This window comes from Gymnodraco acuticeps, unplaced genomic scaffold, assembly GCF_902827175.1.
Source record: "Gymnodraco acuticeps unplaced genomic scaffold, fGymAcu1.1, whole genome shotgun sequence".
NCBI classification, from domain to species: domain Eukaryota; kingdom Metazoa; phylum Chordata; class Actinopteri; order Perciformes; family Bathydraconidae; genus Gymnodraco; species Gymnodraco acuticeps.
Genome location: NW_022990461.1, coordinates 388,729 through 406,685, shown reverse-complemented (window position 1 = coordinate 406,685; position 17,957 = coordinate 388,729).

Below are 17,957 nucleotides of genomic sequence, written 5' to 3'. Positions count from 1 at the left end.
AATTATTGCACTGTATATATATATATATATTTATTTTAGGGCTGTCAAACGATTAAAATGTTTAATCAGATTAATCACAGCTTAAAAATTAATTAATCATGATTAATCACCATTCGAACTATGTCCAAAATATGCCATTTATTTATGTATATTGTTGTGGGAATGGAAAGATAAATGAAAGAAGGCGGATATATCCATTTAACATACATTATCTATGTTTATTATAACATTTTTCTGCGTGTCAAAATGAAAGACAACCCACACACCTATCAATCATCAAACCGTGGGGTCTTAATTCATTACGTGTTGATTTCTATCAACGGGGGAGTACTTCAGGAAAGTCGACAGAGGGGGGGGGGGCTTTGGCTAGTGGAGTACTTCGTGACCACAGAGTGTGAACGTTGTGATCAGCTGTTTTAGCGCAGTTCTCCAGTGAAGGGGGGGGGGAGAACTCCCTCCGCCGCCGGTTAGCGTAGTTTTGGCACAATTCCGTTGTACAGACCAACGTTAACAGCAGCCCTGTGTGTGCAGGGTATATGAACAGGTCGAAAAGTACCTTGCGGAAAAGAAACTAATCTATGAATTTCAATCTGGCTTTAGAACATCCCACTCCACTGACACATGCCTTCTTTATTTGAGCGACCACATCAAACAAGAGGTGGACGAGGGCAAGTACTGCGGCATGGTGATGCTGGACCTACAAAAGGCTTTCGACACTGTCAATCACCCCATTCTGATTGACAAGCTAAAAGCAATTGGTTTTGATAAACTATCGGTGAGCTGGATGCAATCCTACCTGGAGGGGAGAGAACAGATGGTGGAGGTAAACGGTACTCTGTCCTCCCCCCTCCCAGTGAGCTGTGGTGTTCCACAAGGAAGCATATTAGGTCCGTTACTGTTCCTAATTTATGTAAATGACATGTCATCAGCATGTGACTGCAACTTGTTCCTGTTCGCGGACGACTCAGCCCTGCTGGTCTCTGACAGGAACAGGTTGCAGGTTGAAAAAACCCTCAGCTCCGAGCTCGGCAGAATCTGCACCTGGCTCGCCGATAATAAATTATCATTACACCTGGGTAAAACAGAGTCCATTCTCTTCGGTTCGAAACATAATCTCAGCAAATCCGACGACTTCTCAGTTGCAGTGGGCGACATTATTGTCACAAGTAAGAAGGAAATTACATACCTAGGATCTATTCTTGAGGCAAACCTCTCCTGTGACAAAATGGCATCCAATGTAATAAAAAAAGTCAATCAAATAACTAGATTCCTATACCGGATCTCCTCTCTGGTAAACAAAAACACCCTGAAAACTCTGGCAGGAGCACTCATTCAAGGGTACTATGACTATGCTTGCACGTCATGGTACCATAGCACCTCCACGGCGCTAAAAATAAAACTTCAAACATCGCAAAATAAACTGGTCAGACTACTGCTTGACCTTTCATCTAGAACCCACCTCACCTCTGCCCACTTTGACAACCTAGGATGGCTTAGAGTAGACGACAGAGTACAGCTACTTGCAATGGGCCTGGTCTACAAGATCCACTACACCTCTATGGTACCCATGTACATGTCAAAATTCTTCCCAAAGGTCAAGGAATACCATGATCATAACACCAGAGGGAGCTCCACAAATCATGTGAAACCCAGATTTGGCACAAAAAAGGGGGAATACACGTTTCGCAATTATGCCACATCAAGGTGGAACGCTCTTCCCACAACTGTAAAGGAAAGTAAAACTATACTTACCTTCAAAACCTCTCTTAAAGAGCACCTTCGGGGGAGAGCATTGCAAAACTGGCCCCGGTAATGGTACAAATCTCAACCTGTCGTTCAATGGACAGCTTTCCCCCCCCCCCCATCTATGTATATACTCGCATTTTAGACTCTGTTACTAACTGTATATCTGTAGACTTGGTATGTCTTAAATGTCCGGTTAGGATGTATTAGAACGAAATCTAAAATGAAAATTGTAAACAAGCAATCTGTATGTAAAAAAACCACCTGTATGTAAATTGTAAATAAGCCATCTGTATGTCAAATATGTCTTATATGTCTTAAATGACATGATGAATTGGAAATGGGGGACCCTGATGTAAACAAGACGAAAGTCTTTCTCTGGTCTGCATCCCCTTAACAATTGTATGTTTTGAGCTGTACTGTACTGTACCCAATATACAAGCTGTTAATAAACTTTTCAATCAATCAATCAATCAGCACACGGAGACCGACTCTGTCGTCCGGTGATCTAACCGCCTTCTGGAAAAGCTTCACAAGTACGTCGGTACGCAAATGCGCTTTGTGACACAAGTGACGGTACGCATTTCAGATTACGCACATAACCTGCGTACCAGTTATGTGCACCCCTGTACTACAGCAAAAGTATTCTCCGTCGGGACTTCCTGCAACAACACCACGCCATTATCAAAGATGTTCTATTGAGAAGACGATCACTACGTGACAAAAGTTTTCAAAACCGTGGCTACTGAAATCAATCTTACTAACTGCTGTCTGTGCAATTTACTCCGCGCGAGTTGGCAGACTTTATTTTGCTTACTTTAACATCATTTTTCATGGTGGGGCTAAGCCATTTCTTGGTATGGGTGTAGCCTACCCCAGCCATACCCTGGCGCTGCCACTGGTGGCACGTATGGGGCGGGCCATTCTGCACATGCGTTAAATGCGTTAAATATTTTAACCCAATTAATTCAAAAAATTAATTACCGCCGTTAACGCGATAATTTTGACAGCACTAATTTATTTATATATATTTATATACAGTGCAATAAGCTTCTTAGTGCAATACGAAGCTACAGGGATGTTAATAATGTCGGTAATATTAACTTTATTTAATACAACATTTACGGTACAAGATTTAATCATACAGCCCATGTAGTATGATAATGAATTACAGCAAACATGTGCAATATATCCATTATTACAGCTCCGTGGGATGGCAGTAAGACGATATGGGTCCGTTCTTATCCATGGGTAAAGATAAACGCAACTCACATTGGTTCTCAAACAGCATCTCTGTAAACTACGTGTATTCACTGAATTTCACTCTCTGCCTTTAACGGCTCGTTGTAGCTCCAATAGCTCCAGCCCCACCCTCCCTGTGAGCACAGTGTGCTCTGATTGGTCGGGACACGTAACATGAACGTGCCGGGCGGCGCGGTCCCGTGGGTTAGATGCGCGTTCATAATGCAGAGGGAAATAACTCTCAGAATAACGTTATTAGCACATTTTTACAACTTGAGGAACGAATGTTTTTAATAAGGGCTATACAAGTGTTCATACTGGGTAGTTTATTTAGTTTAAAAAAAATTATCCAACGAGTTACAGACCACTATTTCCCCATGTAAGTCAATGGGAAAAAGTGTTTCCGGGCCTGGCAACCAAACGGAAGTGTAGTACCGCCGTTTGTCCAGCACGAATATTTTCATCTGAGTCCGGCGCACTTCCTGGGGGCTTGGGCGAAACACATCAGCAATGGCGTGGGATACGCGGAGGTGAGCAGCAGAGGTGGGGAGAGGCGGGGCTATTGCGCAATCATTATCAGAAAATGATCGTATAGGGCGCACACACGGAGCTGTTTGACCCCCCAGAGCGTTGCGTATGCCGTTCTATCCACCTTGGGACCCGTTATCGTTTCCTCAGTCGTTTAGTGCCGTATGCGGTCGTCCTCGTGTGGCCGAATGGTCTATATGACACTAAACAGTAACGCAAACGGCCGTTTTTGTCCTCGTGTGGCCGGGGCATAAGGCACACCTGTGCAATAATCATGCTGTCTAATCAGCATCTTGATATGCCACACCTGTGAGGTGGGATGGATTATCTCGGCAAAGGAGAAGTGCTCACTATCACAGATTTTTTTCAGATTTGTGAACAATATTTGAGAGAAATGGTTATTTTGTGTATATAGAAAATGTTTTAGATCTTTGAGTTCATCTCATGAAAAATGGGGGCAAAAACAAAAGTGTTGCATTTATATTTTTGTTCAGTGTAAGTAGTGTGTTTGAATCTAATAAGTATGTTGTTTGTTGTTTGTGGAAGCGCATCATTTATTGAAAAATGAAAATGTAGATCTTTTATGATTATAAACTGAAGCAATATAAAAATGACTCCCATGAACATTTAAACATCAGCATATCCGGTCATAATCCGGTAATTACATGCTAACGGAAACTCTGTGTAGTACACCATTCTTATTCTTATTATTGAAACATGACCGGTAAGTTTCAAATTTGTCCGGTAAAATAAATTATTTCCGGACACTTGACCAGCAAGAAAAAATCCTAGCGGAAACTCTGACGTGAGTGTGTGGCGAACTGTGAGTGGAGATCCACGGAACCGCGGCTGAGAAAATATAAGGCTGAGTGTGTGTGTGTGTGTGTGTGTGTGTGTGTGTGTGTGTGTGTGTGTGTGTGTGTGTGTGTGTGTGTGTGTGTGTGTGTGTGTGTGTGTGTGAGGAGCTCCACGGATTGGTCCATTTGGACCTGGGTATGGTTACGTCACTATACTCAGGAAGAAAAAAATGGAAAATTAAAAATCTCCAACGAGGCATTCTGGGGCAGCATAGACAGATATTTTCTGTGTTAGAGTTTTACTCGCTACAGGGTGTACTTTGAGGGTTTGTGACTTTGCAGACCGTTTATATGCATAAAAAGCCACATAACACACAAGGGGACGGGTAATAACCGGGAAAAGCATGATATGGGACCTTTAAAGGAAGTATCAACAGTTACCTGCATTAACTGGGAGGGAGAGTGTTTTTCACTTAATTCATTCATTATAATACGCTACTCCTCAGTCTTAGACCACAGGTTTGTCTTTCTCCCATATAATTATACAGCATTATGATGCATGTCATGCTCGTCGTTTTCTCGTTCAAAACTTTTTGGCCTTACTCAGCATAAAAAGTTCACTACCTGCCAAAATGACTTTCGCAAACCTTGCTCCCATGACTACCTTCCCTCTGTGGCTTTCACTCTTAATCACCCGATAACCGCTTTGCACAACTCGAAACCTAAAACTCTGCTGGCACACAGCTGCACGGCTCCTGGCAGCATTTTCTTCGTTACGTAAGATAAGCAGTAAGCTGAATTTTTGTACTCACTATTTAGCCTGCAGTTGAAATGCAGTAATTGGATAAATAACATTTCACCTCATAATACATTTACTTAAGTTAAGCAGTAAAATAGATAATCTGGCCCTACCATTAGAGATAATGGATGAGTATATTGAATAAAGTAACAAAGAAAGTATGGTATTCTATTCATGTACTGTTTTATATGTTGTTTTGTTTATCTATTCTTTTATTTTAATGAGAAGAACAAGGATATATTTTCCTCTAATTGACTCCACCTGCTTCCCATCTTGGTCCCCATTGTTTTCCCATTATATTTCCATTTGTAATATCTGATGATTTAGCAGCTTTTCCAAAGCATCTGCCTTGTGGAGCACGCTCCTCTGTTACACAGGTAAACAGAGACATTTGCCACATTATTTGGCAGTCACAAACCAGTGAATCCCCCTGTTTTATTCCAGTGTGTGTTTTCAATCTGATTCACCCTGGGAGACGCAGCAGAACACTTGCTATCCATCATCTTAGAGAATCAGAGTGAACTGGAAGCTGGAACAGCAGCAGTGATGTACTTTAAAGTTGTTCTAACTAATACTGTTACTGTTTGACTTCATGTATTCTTTTGCACCCAGTATCATGTACTGTGCACCCACTCAGATACATGCACAAGCCGAACATAAAGTCAATACATTGTAAAGAGTCAATTTAATGAACAAGCCACACTGTTTAATACACGTAACAGTGGATTTCTTTCCTTGAGCCCGCATTTATTAAGCTTAGATAACACTGCTTTTAAAATTATACTACATTACACTGTACTGCCAAATATAAATTCATCCTTTTCATTTGACAATGTCTCATCTTCCTCATTCACTGCCTTTCAAGCGCAGCTAGATATGTCAGCATTGTGATCATATACCAGACTTCCCACACATCGTGTTCATCCTTCACAGTTTTTTCTGAATTACCTTAATGATTGAACTGACAAAATGTGGCGTTGATGGAGGCAAGCAAGAGAGAGATTCCTTGTAATAACAACCTTTTTGAAATTCTTTATGTCATTAATAGTGACGTCAAACCCTTTTAAGTTGTGAGAAGAAAAAGGTTTTAGAGTATATAATGTCAAGTGGGCTGTACCATAAGTGTTAATTCCTCACACATTTACAGTAAACCCTGTATTTTTTCATGTTCTGTGATTTGTTCTTAACGGGTAGCAGTACGGCTGATGAAATCCATTCATAGAATCATTGTGCAAGGACATGATGAAATGAAGAAATCAGGGGCGAAAATAACAAATCAAAGAAGAAACTATTTATACATTCCTTTTTGGTGCCATAATGAAACTGAAAAATATAAAATGTATGTATGGTTTCTGATTTATTTCTCAACGGAGAATATAGGACAAGTGATATACAGAGCAGTTCATGCTGTGGCTGTAGCAGACAAATAAATGCAATCTATTTCAGTTGATGAACAAATACATTTTGTGTTGCCAACCCTTTTCATTCCTCAACAAAATGCTCCTTGCTTATTTCCTTTTATATAATCTCACAGAAACTCATAAAAGCGTTGACCTCCTTGTCTTTTTCTTAACTTTCTTTCGCTCACACATAAACATAAATAAACATTTCCAATATCTATCTTCCATCCCATTGTTGTTTAATTTTATTTAAAACAATCCATCGAACGGTCTCCAATCTGTCCCAGCTCGCACTTCACTTTCCTGACAGCTGTGAGCTTGATTCATACCGGCAGCCATGTCATCGATTCCTTGGCAGAGGCAGAGCTATGGCATAAATCTAGGCTGCAATATTATCACCTGTAATGAGACACCTTTGCTTTAACTATTTTCATATTCACCCCCACACACATACACGCACACACTATCGCTGCCTGTCATTCAAAGAAGTCTGAATTGAAAGGCGTGTGATGAGGATGGGCGCTTGCATGCTTGAATTATTGATTAGAAGTTCAGCTGAACATTTTAGCTGTAGGTTATGTCAGCCTATCCATTCCAGAAGCCAAAAGACACATTTATATAGTAGCAAAATGTAGAAGGAATTTATTTCACCTCCTTATTCAGTGAATAGAGCCTTTCTTTTTTCTCATCCTTCACTTTGATCCACTAATATTGCATTGTGCATGAGTAATCACTCTTTAACCTGCATCATGTACTTGAGCAGAGGGAAATTGCATCCCATGTGATCATGGTGTGACCTATAAGAGGTATCCTAGCATTGTGGGAAATGTAATTACTCCATACATCTTTGGCTGGTTTATACTCATGCCTGCCCTGATTCCCTCCTAAAGTCCAAACACAGGTTAGGTGAACAGTCAACATTAACGGGTATGTGTGACCTGTCCATGATGTGTCCCGTCTCATACCTAGTGCATGCTGGGATAAATTCCAGTAAACCATGGCCCTAAAACTGCCAGTAAAATCCCTCGGATTGCTTTTGGGATGGTTATAAGGCTTTGTTCTGACGTCAGATTGGTGGGGGGGCTGTGTCCGAACATTTCTGTTACTTCCCAAAACAGACAATTGTTGTGCGTAACAAAGCCTACAAATGATTTCAAGGAAGGACCTGAATATGTACAGCGTTATTATTAGTATGCTGTGTGTACCTTGTGTGCACCGCCTAGTGGTTAAAGCACGTTATTGAATTATTTTTGTTGAATAATGTTATTTGATGACAAAAATATTAAAAGTACATACTTGCATAGGGGGAAAGTAGAAGGTCAATGATAGAAATATAGAATATAAAAAATCAAGAAGATACTGTAAGTGATCTCTACAATAAAACAGTTAACACATTAAAGAATACTTTAGGTTAAGGTCTTCTTTCAAATAAGAAAATAGCTTTGGGGGTATATATCTACAGATACATATTAAGCCTGACAAAGTACTTAACGTCTAATATATTGCTTTCCTGCAATGTTAACTATGTTAAAGCACTTATTTTAACTGATATTATACACATTAATTATACTCTTATGTATGTAGATAGAATAAGAAATGTGCAGAATTTGACAGTTTAATGGTGGAGGTACACACATATTGATAGATGTCTTGTAATACACTGTTGAGGAACCTGTGACCCAAGTTTTTAATTCATTGCATAACTACACCGTAGTTGTGTATATGATATGTCAATAAACCTTAGAAAATCTTGAAATCTTGAAAGGGATGTGCAAAATAGCAATTATATACAGTTTTTAAGTAACTATTAGTAGAGAATAACGAGTAATGAATATACTTTATAAGGATCTGCAGATAAATGTTTAGTCTTCTCAAGCACCAACTATCAAATATCTCTCCTGATTGTTGGCACTTGACAATCACCTTCCCTGAATTTTACTCAGGTGTAACTAAAGTCTGATTTAAGGGTTGTTTATATTTCACATCATTAATCAGAATCTGCAAATTAACTAAAATAAATGTAGTGGAGTAAACATACCAGGTTAACCTCTGAATTGTAGTGGAGTAGAATTACAAAGTAACAATGAGCTGTCATGTGGGTATATATTAATGCTGCCCATTATGGATACAAGCGATTTTCACCCATTTAGTAATTACATGTTTTAAATGTGTACACACCAATTTGTTTCCTATCGCCTAAACCTCCAGGGATGTACACAGTTTAATACTGTCAACTTCTAATTTTGGGAAAAACGAAAACGTCTTTTCAAACTACAATTCCCAGTAGAGACGTGTCATAGACTAGAGCAGTGGTTCTCAAATGGGGGTACGCTGACCCCTAGGGGTACGTTGGAGTAGCAGGGGGTACGTGACATTTATTTTATGTAATGAAAAAAAAAAGTAGCGAAGTTTGAGCAGTGTGGGTTTTATATTAACAGAGTTACACATATTTCAAAACGCAAAGTGTAATAACTGCAGTGGCCTTCCTGTCACTGAGAATAACAAAGATCCTCAGTGAAGCACAAGTCCATGTTTCTCACTACATTGTAAGTACAACTTATTAAAAAGATCAGTTCAATGCAACTAATGTCGTCTTAGTGTTATTGCATGATGTTAAAATGGGTTTGCCATGAATTTAGTGATGGATTGTAAACATGTGGAATGTAGCATTTAAGTGTTTCTCAGTTACAAGGTTGTTGTTTTAATAGATCAGACACTGATGGTGCAGCGCTGTACTGTACCTCTTTATATAGGCATTTCTTACCTAACAAATTGTTTTTGCGCTGATCAGGGGGTAGGCTACTTGGCTGAATTTTTTTTCAAAGGGGGTACATTATTGAAAAAAGTTTGAGAATCACTGGATTAGAGAACATGTTGCGAAACACAATAGCCAACATGTGTATTTCTGGGGCGGCGTTCGAGTCCAGTTTTGAACAGTCTGCCGTGGTTTCGTTCCATTTCAAAGAGCTTTGACGCTCGGCTTGAAGATTAATCACGGGGTTTGTCAACGGGACTGTAGTCCCAAACGATAGCTGGGGATTATGGGTAGTGTAGTGTCTTCGGCCATCCTAAACTCTGAATTTTTTTTCAGATATCATATCGCATTAACACCACATCTGACGTCACAGAGATCTTCTGTTACTGTCCTTTCTTCTTAGAGGAAGTACAGAAACACGTAACTCTGGATTTGTTTTAATGTTTGAGGTGCAATAAACGACACAGCAGCTATTTGGCATGTTAAAACTATAATTGTTTGCCTCGCTCATGAGAGTAACAGCTGGCGAAATTACAGCCTCGCCTACTGATTTTAATTTAACCATATTATATCGAGCCCGATTCTCGATTTCAAATGTGTGCTCTAAAATGATATTTATAAATGACTATTATCATTATTATAAGCAAGACAATAAATGGCAAAGATATGTAGAAAATATACGTATTTAAGATATGTTCATAACAAATGTAACGTGGGAAAAAATATGTTTCTAGAAGATAGAAAATATACGTATTTGAGATACGTTCATAACAAACGTAACGTGGGAGAAAATACGTTTCTAGCTAAACGTAATTGAGAATGCAGTTTAGTTATGTGGGAACGTAATATTTAGGAGACAGGCAGGGTCACCCCTGGCTAACTTGGGGCCCCAAGCAACATTGTGAGATGAGGCACCCCCCCAACCGACAGTGAAACAATTTTTTTGGGAAACAAAGTAGGCTACTTTGCAAATATAATTCCTGTTTATTATTATTATCAACACAGTTACTTTTTTATACAGTGAGGTAAATGGTAAATGTGCATGTATGTCGTTCAGTATGTGTTTACAGGTGAATACGTCTGCATTTCCTGCCAAATACTAGCCTCAAAAAGATTAAAATATAATTAATGCAAATAAACTACTCATAATAATCATAATCAATTCAATAATATAAATACTATATTATTTTATTATAATATAGTTGTAATATAGTCAAGATAAAACATGCTTTTTACATGCTCAAAAACTGATATTTCTTAAATCTGTATTCAAATGTAGTTCCCTCTGTCAGCAATGTATCAACAACTACACACATTTCTATCAGTATTTCTCTGTGTTGTGGTTGACATGATGATGACTGTTAGGAGTTAAGGGGAGAGGCTGAGCATCACCATGAAATGTGCAAATTGACATAAAAATGAATAAAAGGAGAAAAAATGCTCCATGTTTTTAGGCTGTAACCTTTAACTGTTATGTAAGCCAACTAGACAGACAGTGTATCACTCTTCCTCCTGTACATTAGCAGATAAAAGGCATAACTTACTTGAATGAATGTTAAATAAAGATTGCTGGAAATAACTGCATCTCCATTAGCCTGTGTATGCTCTGCAGAGACTGCCTTCTTCATGTCGTGAATTGCAACTGATGTTTTAATATGGCAATTGGCAATTTCACTTATACAACATTCGCAAGTTGTACATTTGACACTAACTCACCTTCGAGTGATGCTCTAGTTTCTTTATGTTTTAGTTTGTTTCCCTCTTGCTTGCTCCGGACTGAAACTGTCTTTTCACCGACATCTCTTCACCTGCACTAGTGGCCATATCAAAGCCGTGATTGGTCAGAAGTCGATTCATTGCAACAGTGTCGGGTTACAGACGTGCTCCCCTTGTCACCTCTCACTCTCGCGGGGGGTGCGCAGAGAACTGCGCATAGCAGCTGAGACCCTCTGGGCGGGGCCCCCTGCGCAAGGCGGGGCCCCATGCAGCCTACGTGATTGGCCTGTAGGGAGGGGCGGCCCTGGAGACAGGGTTGCTTGATGGGCTAAGTCGTAACAGCAAATGTTAAGAGCTCATCTATACATATGAGAAAAGCTTTCTTATAAAAGTGTTTTCTCTTGAAATGTGGGGGAGGGAAATCATGGTCCAACACAATGGTAAGTGCTTTATAAAAGTACAGTTCTTGTATTTTCTCACTAAACGGACAAGTTCCAAAAAACTCCGTAGAGATACATACTTGCTCTTAGTAGTACTCAACATGTGGGAAGTATATTTATTCTCAGTGACCTCGCATTAAGGTCAGCAAGTTTAATAAATTGTGAAAACTGATAGAGCAGGAGTTGTACACGTGAAATTAAATGTCATCTCTAGAATGAGAAAATTGGGTGGATTTGTCCAAGTGGCGTTCACTCTTTGAAACGTGCTTATCCAAGCGACGAGCGCTGTCCGTGTCCATGGAAATAGAAACGATCAAGTGTTTTTTGAGTATCTTTGAAAGGGAATCAACACTGTGCAAGAGGGGAAAAAACACAGCAAGATGAAATGGACGGCTGAATTGCATGTCCACACAATCTCCCTTTGAAATGATTCATCCCATTTCTGTTAATTAGCAGCCACACTTATGAAATGACCTCTGAATCCTGCCTCTGTCTGTAGCTCCTTCTGCCTAGCGACACAGGTAGGAAGAGCGGATCAGAGCAGGGGGAGAGAAAGGGAGGGATTAGACAGAGGGGGCGAGGGCAATAAGAGAGGACAGTGTTCAAAAAGAGGGAGAATATGTGATAGCAATGTGAGAGAGATAGTGTAAGAAAGAACACAGTAAATCAAATAAAATCTCTGTGCTAGATCTCAGTGCTGTGAGTCTAACAATCCAATTGTGTGTAACGCTTGGTGACAGGATGCATGACTGTACTGTTGCTTTGTCCATTTGGCAAGAACATAGATAAGGTCAATAGACAAGTGGATGATGCAGAACAATAAGACTTTTCTTACTAAACAAAGGCAAGGTTCACACAGTGTGTATATGGGTGCGTTCTTTGACCAAAACAGCCTTTAGGAAACTATAATAAATCAAGGAAAAAGTATGAGGAGTTGAAGGGGAAATGTCACAACTGCTGTTGAGTTTAGCATGCAGGCATTGGCCTATAAATTCACAGGATAATACAAAGCTAGATCAGTGAGTGACAGATGGGGGATTGGTAGAGCAGATCCAGTGGCAGATTATGTATTGATTAGATATCAGAGACACAGGGTGAGGCAGTAGATGTCTTAAATGTGACCTCAATGCGGACATGGAATAAATCGCTGCTATTCAGACAGAAACGTGTTCTTGTGCCTCATTAGCATGGAAACTGTTTTCCTAAAACACATATAGGCGCTACACGATTTGAAACCCACAGCCCCACAGAGGGCTCTAAATGAGGGGGAAAATATTGAACAATTGACACCTGAGATTAACAATCATTTGAGGATTTGCTGCATGATTAACTATGTAAGGCACATCGGCAGCTATAAACATTACTCTGTGATGCTGGTCAAGCACTAAAGCTCCATCAATTATTCTTGCTAATAAATAGATTTACGTGTGTACCATCTGATAGTTATTCACAGTCCATCTTTTACTCTCTTCAGTGTACACAGGAGACAATGGCCTTCTTTCTCTGCATCCATAATGAACGACCTCTCTCCATCATGCTATATATACACACATACATATTTTCTTGTGCAGCCCAGGGTGCACGAATAAGACACGATGAAGAAAATGTATTCTGATATTATCAAATTACTGTCCTCAGCATTAATGAATGACGAAAATGTGCATCACCCCCCGATGTGAACATAGAGTTTCAACACCATCTGCTATTTGTTCTATTGCCTGTTACTATGCCTCTGCTCCTTTGAAGAGGTCCTTTTAAAGGCATTCAAATATAATGCTAAATAGCTGTCACTGCCAGCACTACGACACAATCTGAATACAAATGTGCCACGCAGGAGAGGTCTGTTGTTTCTTTACCCAAAAAAGAATGGGTTGCAGACAGGGTTAATCCCAAGTTTCAGGAACTACCGACCTGCATCTTAACCACGCTCACATCCTTTAAAACAGTGCATACACTAAGAAGTAGCAACAGAAGTTATCCTTTTTGATTCTGAAAACGATGTATTTGAGGTCTGGTTAAATCAACAGAACAACAAAAACAACCTTCTGATTGATATGTAAAAGATTGAAAACACTTTGTTGAATTTTTGCATAAAGATGAATATTGTATGAAGTCCAGCAGTTTATTCGGTTTAATGTTCAAAAGTATGTATACATTTTTTTTAAGTCTTGAACCATTCTACATTTAGCCATATGTTTCCACTGTTGAATTAGTTTAACACTTAATTGTTAGTCTTGCTATAATTGTGCTAGGCCCTTGATATTTCACTATTTTTGGTGGTTAAATCAGGTTCCTCTACTCTCATGTTTTATTTAGGCTTTTGATTTTCATAATAAAATTAGGTACTGTAGCTTTTCGTAGCTACTTTGTTGAATGTAGCTAACATGAAGAATATTTACTTTTCTTTATCAGAAAACAAAAGATATATCATTATTTAAAAAAAACCTGTGTTAGGATCAAAGCATATTTGTACATGACCTATGGCTCTGGCATTAAGTAAACAAGGTGATTTGTACACAATATTGTTTCTAGGGACGATGAAGCTTGATAAAGGGCCAGGCCAACCGTGACAATTGTAATTGGGACTAGCTGTCATTGTCACAGTGATTTACGACATAATTAATGAACAATTAGGTGACATATTATGGTGGTTTTCTTTGTTTTTCACGGAAAAATAAGTTGCTCTTGGTGATTACCCACTGCTTCTCTAGTTTTAGAAAATACTTAAGGCTAAAGAAGATGCAAATACACAATGTTAATGTTAAAACCTATGACTAATAAAACATACTTTAAAAACTCCTCTTGTTATTAGTGGCAAACAGCTTATATAAATGTGCTGGTTGTTTAAAAACAGCTGATGTTGTTTAAATGCTTGTGTACCGCATATCTTCCTAATGAACTGAACGCCTCTGAGACCTTCATTGATTTGTTTCTTCTTTGAATGTTTGAATATCTTCAATTTTTTCCACCCCTACTGAATGGTACATTGTACGTTTTCATCCTTCCTCTGTTTCTGCCTATGACAATGTGTATGTAATTTCAAGTTAATTAAAACACAAATCAACCATATGGCCTTGGAATATATCCGCTTTGGCACCTTCAAAGCACAACAAAACCCCTTTGTTTCTTTGAACCTGTGCTAAAGAGGGCTGGAGCTGCATACTTCCTTATCGAGGCTTTCTCAGACTTGACAGAAACAGCAGGAGATAATCAATACGCTTTCCCACCACCTCCAAGATGATGAACTTGGAGCATATCTCAGAACCTGCAGCCTTAATTTCTCTCACGAGGTTCAGCGAGGGGATTCATTAGACTAATACACCTTTGTTAATTACTCTCACCACAAGCGCTATATAACACAAGAAGGAAACAAACTTGTAGTCTTCATTACTAATGGCCAGATCAGCTCAGGTTTGTTAACCGATCGATCACCGCGGTACCAAATAAAATAGACTCAACATAGCAGTACATGTGCCTCAGGTTTCCAAGCATAGTCAGTTAACACAACGACTTTCAATGGACTGTTTAATAATGTGTTATTTAATATTTCAGGATTCAGAGTTCTTATAAGCCTCTAACCCACAACTGATCAAATATGTAGGGTAAAGAATATGTAAGACAGAGATAATTGGAAGATCAGCTTTGTGAAACAGGCATTTTCTCTTTTCTCTCTCACTATCTTCCGTGCACGATAATGAGAAGGGTTTTTGCCTCACATTCCTGCTGCTGTGAACACAACTAAGCTACAATGAACATATGCAGCGTATCACTAAGGGAAAAAGATTTGCCTTGTTTTTTATTCATGCGACATAGTGGCTGACGAAACCTGGATAGACACAACGTTAGTGTTCTCTGCCTTTTTCTACTCCATCTCTGCGATATGTCTAAGGAGCCCCTCCGCCACACCGCTGGTCGAATGTCAGTGTGGTTGAGAGATTAATCGTTGGTCGCATGCTGTGGGTTTTCAATTCAACGCCTCAGGAAGAGCCACATCAGCATAACAGGAACCCATTTTCAAACATGTGTCATATTCTATGAACAAAACCTGCTCTTGTTTTCTCCTTTCAAAGGGGATATCTACCTCTTTGCTTGCTGTGTCTAAAGATTAGAGTTAGCATCAGGGCAAGCTATGAAGCACAGTGGCAACCTGGCACTGCGGGCCGCGGGGGGTGGATGAGGTGTGTTTCAAAAGTAAGCCATCAATACAGAACAAGACACAGCAGGAGACAACAGCTACCCGCCGGCTATTGGCTCATTACATGGAAAATAAAAGGACTGTTCAGAACGCATTTGAGATCTTGTCCTCTCGAGGGACCACAGAGACGGACACAACTGGAAAACCTTCACCCCTTTGCCACTATTGTAAAATATGGTTTAGTACCCTAGGCCTAGATTATAAGTAGTTTGAATGCATTTAATATGAACGCAGCCACATATAAATGGCGGGGTAGATACTTTTTTCTTAGAACTATCCACAGGTTCAAGTATATTTTATGGAGCTTGCATTTGCTCAAGGAAATGCCTGAGGATGTGCCAGCGGCACTTCATCTACGGTTATTACATACATTTAATAAGGGTAAGTAAAGCCAAGGTTAGCAGATTTCCTAATGAAACTGATATGTATACAGTCGTTTGACATATCACATTAGCTGTCCATTACTCAACGATGAAGTCCAGCTGTCTTTTACAGAAGCCTGCAGGTAACACAGGCTCCTTCTGGATATGATAAGATGTGTCATATATATGAAGTGTAATCTTATAGAACAGACAGGATGTGGGAGAGCTTTCAGGTCCTATTTAATCATTTTCCCTGTTTTGATATCAAAGGAATTGCCTCGTGTTACTAACCTTTTCCTTTGATATATTCGTGTGACTAAGTAAGAGGTTATGTTAAATTGAGGCTATTCACTGCTCACATGATATCAAATAACTCTGATGATCTTGAGTTTTATATTCACTTGTTTCAGACTATGCTTTTTGATGTGCAGTTATTCAAAGACATGCTGGGTGGCTTCGTAAAATTGTTCTGTAACATTAACAAGGGAGAAAAGTAGAACATATATTCAACATTCATAGATGAATAATGACAAGGACCATGCTCACAGAATGTTTGATGCCTGCTCGGCTGTTCTTAAAATGTATATTATTTTCTCTTTATTGTTCAAAGAACATGAACAAATGACTTGAAAGCCACACAGCTTTCACACACCAGGCCTCTGGCTTTAATACGCTTTTTTCTCTCAAGAAATTCAGAAAGGAATTCTGTTTTGCTTTTGTGCTAAACATTCTCTAAATACAGTCATATGCTCATTCTACAACCCACACACAGTAAATACATTTATTCAAGTTTGTAATATTTAGCAAAATGGTAGGCATAACAGTGTGTAACAACTTTTGTGCTTTAAGGGAGCAGTAAATGCAAAAAAACTCTCTGTTTACCAAACATGTATTTCAGTTAAGTATTTTACAAGCATTTTACATACCTATAATCATTCTTATAAACATGAAAATCTGAAGCTCAAATTTCCTCATCAAACCCAGCAATAAAACAAACTAGAGAATGCAATTCCTGAAGAAATTGCTAGTGGGAATGCTTTATGCTGAAAAGCTGACGCTGAATTGCTATGCTGAAATGTTATGCGTAAGAAGAAAGTGAAGAATTTAGATTGAAATGTTACATAAACACTGGGGTAACCGAAGTCTGCTGCTCTGAGCATGTCAGTTGGAGTTATGACATCATCGTGTTCCATGGTGTTTATATTTGAGCTAACGACGTGTCCAGAGATCAAAGGTTTCCATGGTGATGTGCAGTAATCAGTGACAGGAGAGCATTTGCATTGTTCTGAATGAGAGATAAACCTCTTACATGTGAACGTTTTGTTGAAGAACCTTAACAGATATCGCACTTACTGTAAGTAACGCACTTATTGTAAGTCGCTTTGCATAAAAGCGTCAGCTAAATGCAATGTAATGTAATGTAATATCGGTGTAATTTCAACGCGTGAAGCATTTGAAGGAAGTTGAGCATCTGAAGTGTGCTTTTTTTGTACTTTCGGGTTAATAATATGGCCTTTTTGGCAGATTAACTACAGGTGTGCGGCTAATGCTGTGAGTAAAGATCAGCTTGAATTTACAATTGGCTTTAATGGATACCATGTTGAAAGTTGTTGTCACTTCATGCCCTCAAGAGGCATTTTGTTTAATTATTTTTTGCTTAATTTTTTTTCATTTTTCAAGCTACGAGATGTTTTCCTACGTTTGTCATGACAAATGATGTCTCAGAAGTGTAGGGTTTGGGTATTATGGCAGGTTTAAAAAAAATATGAAGGCGAATTTCAAGCTGTCCTCCACACTAGCTTTGAGATCACACACCTTAACGAGCTGCAACTACACACACTAATGTTACAATCTGAAGAAGGCTTCTTTACCAAGGTCTGAACAATGTTTAATATTTCTAAAAGTATGAATTAGATTTAAAAGTTGTTTAAAATGAATAATGTCAGAAAGATGTGTAACATTTTAAAGTTGGAATGAGGT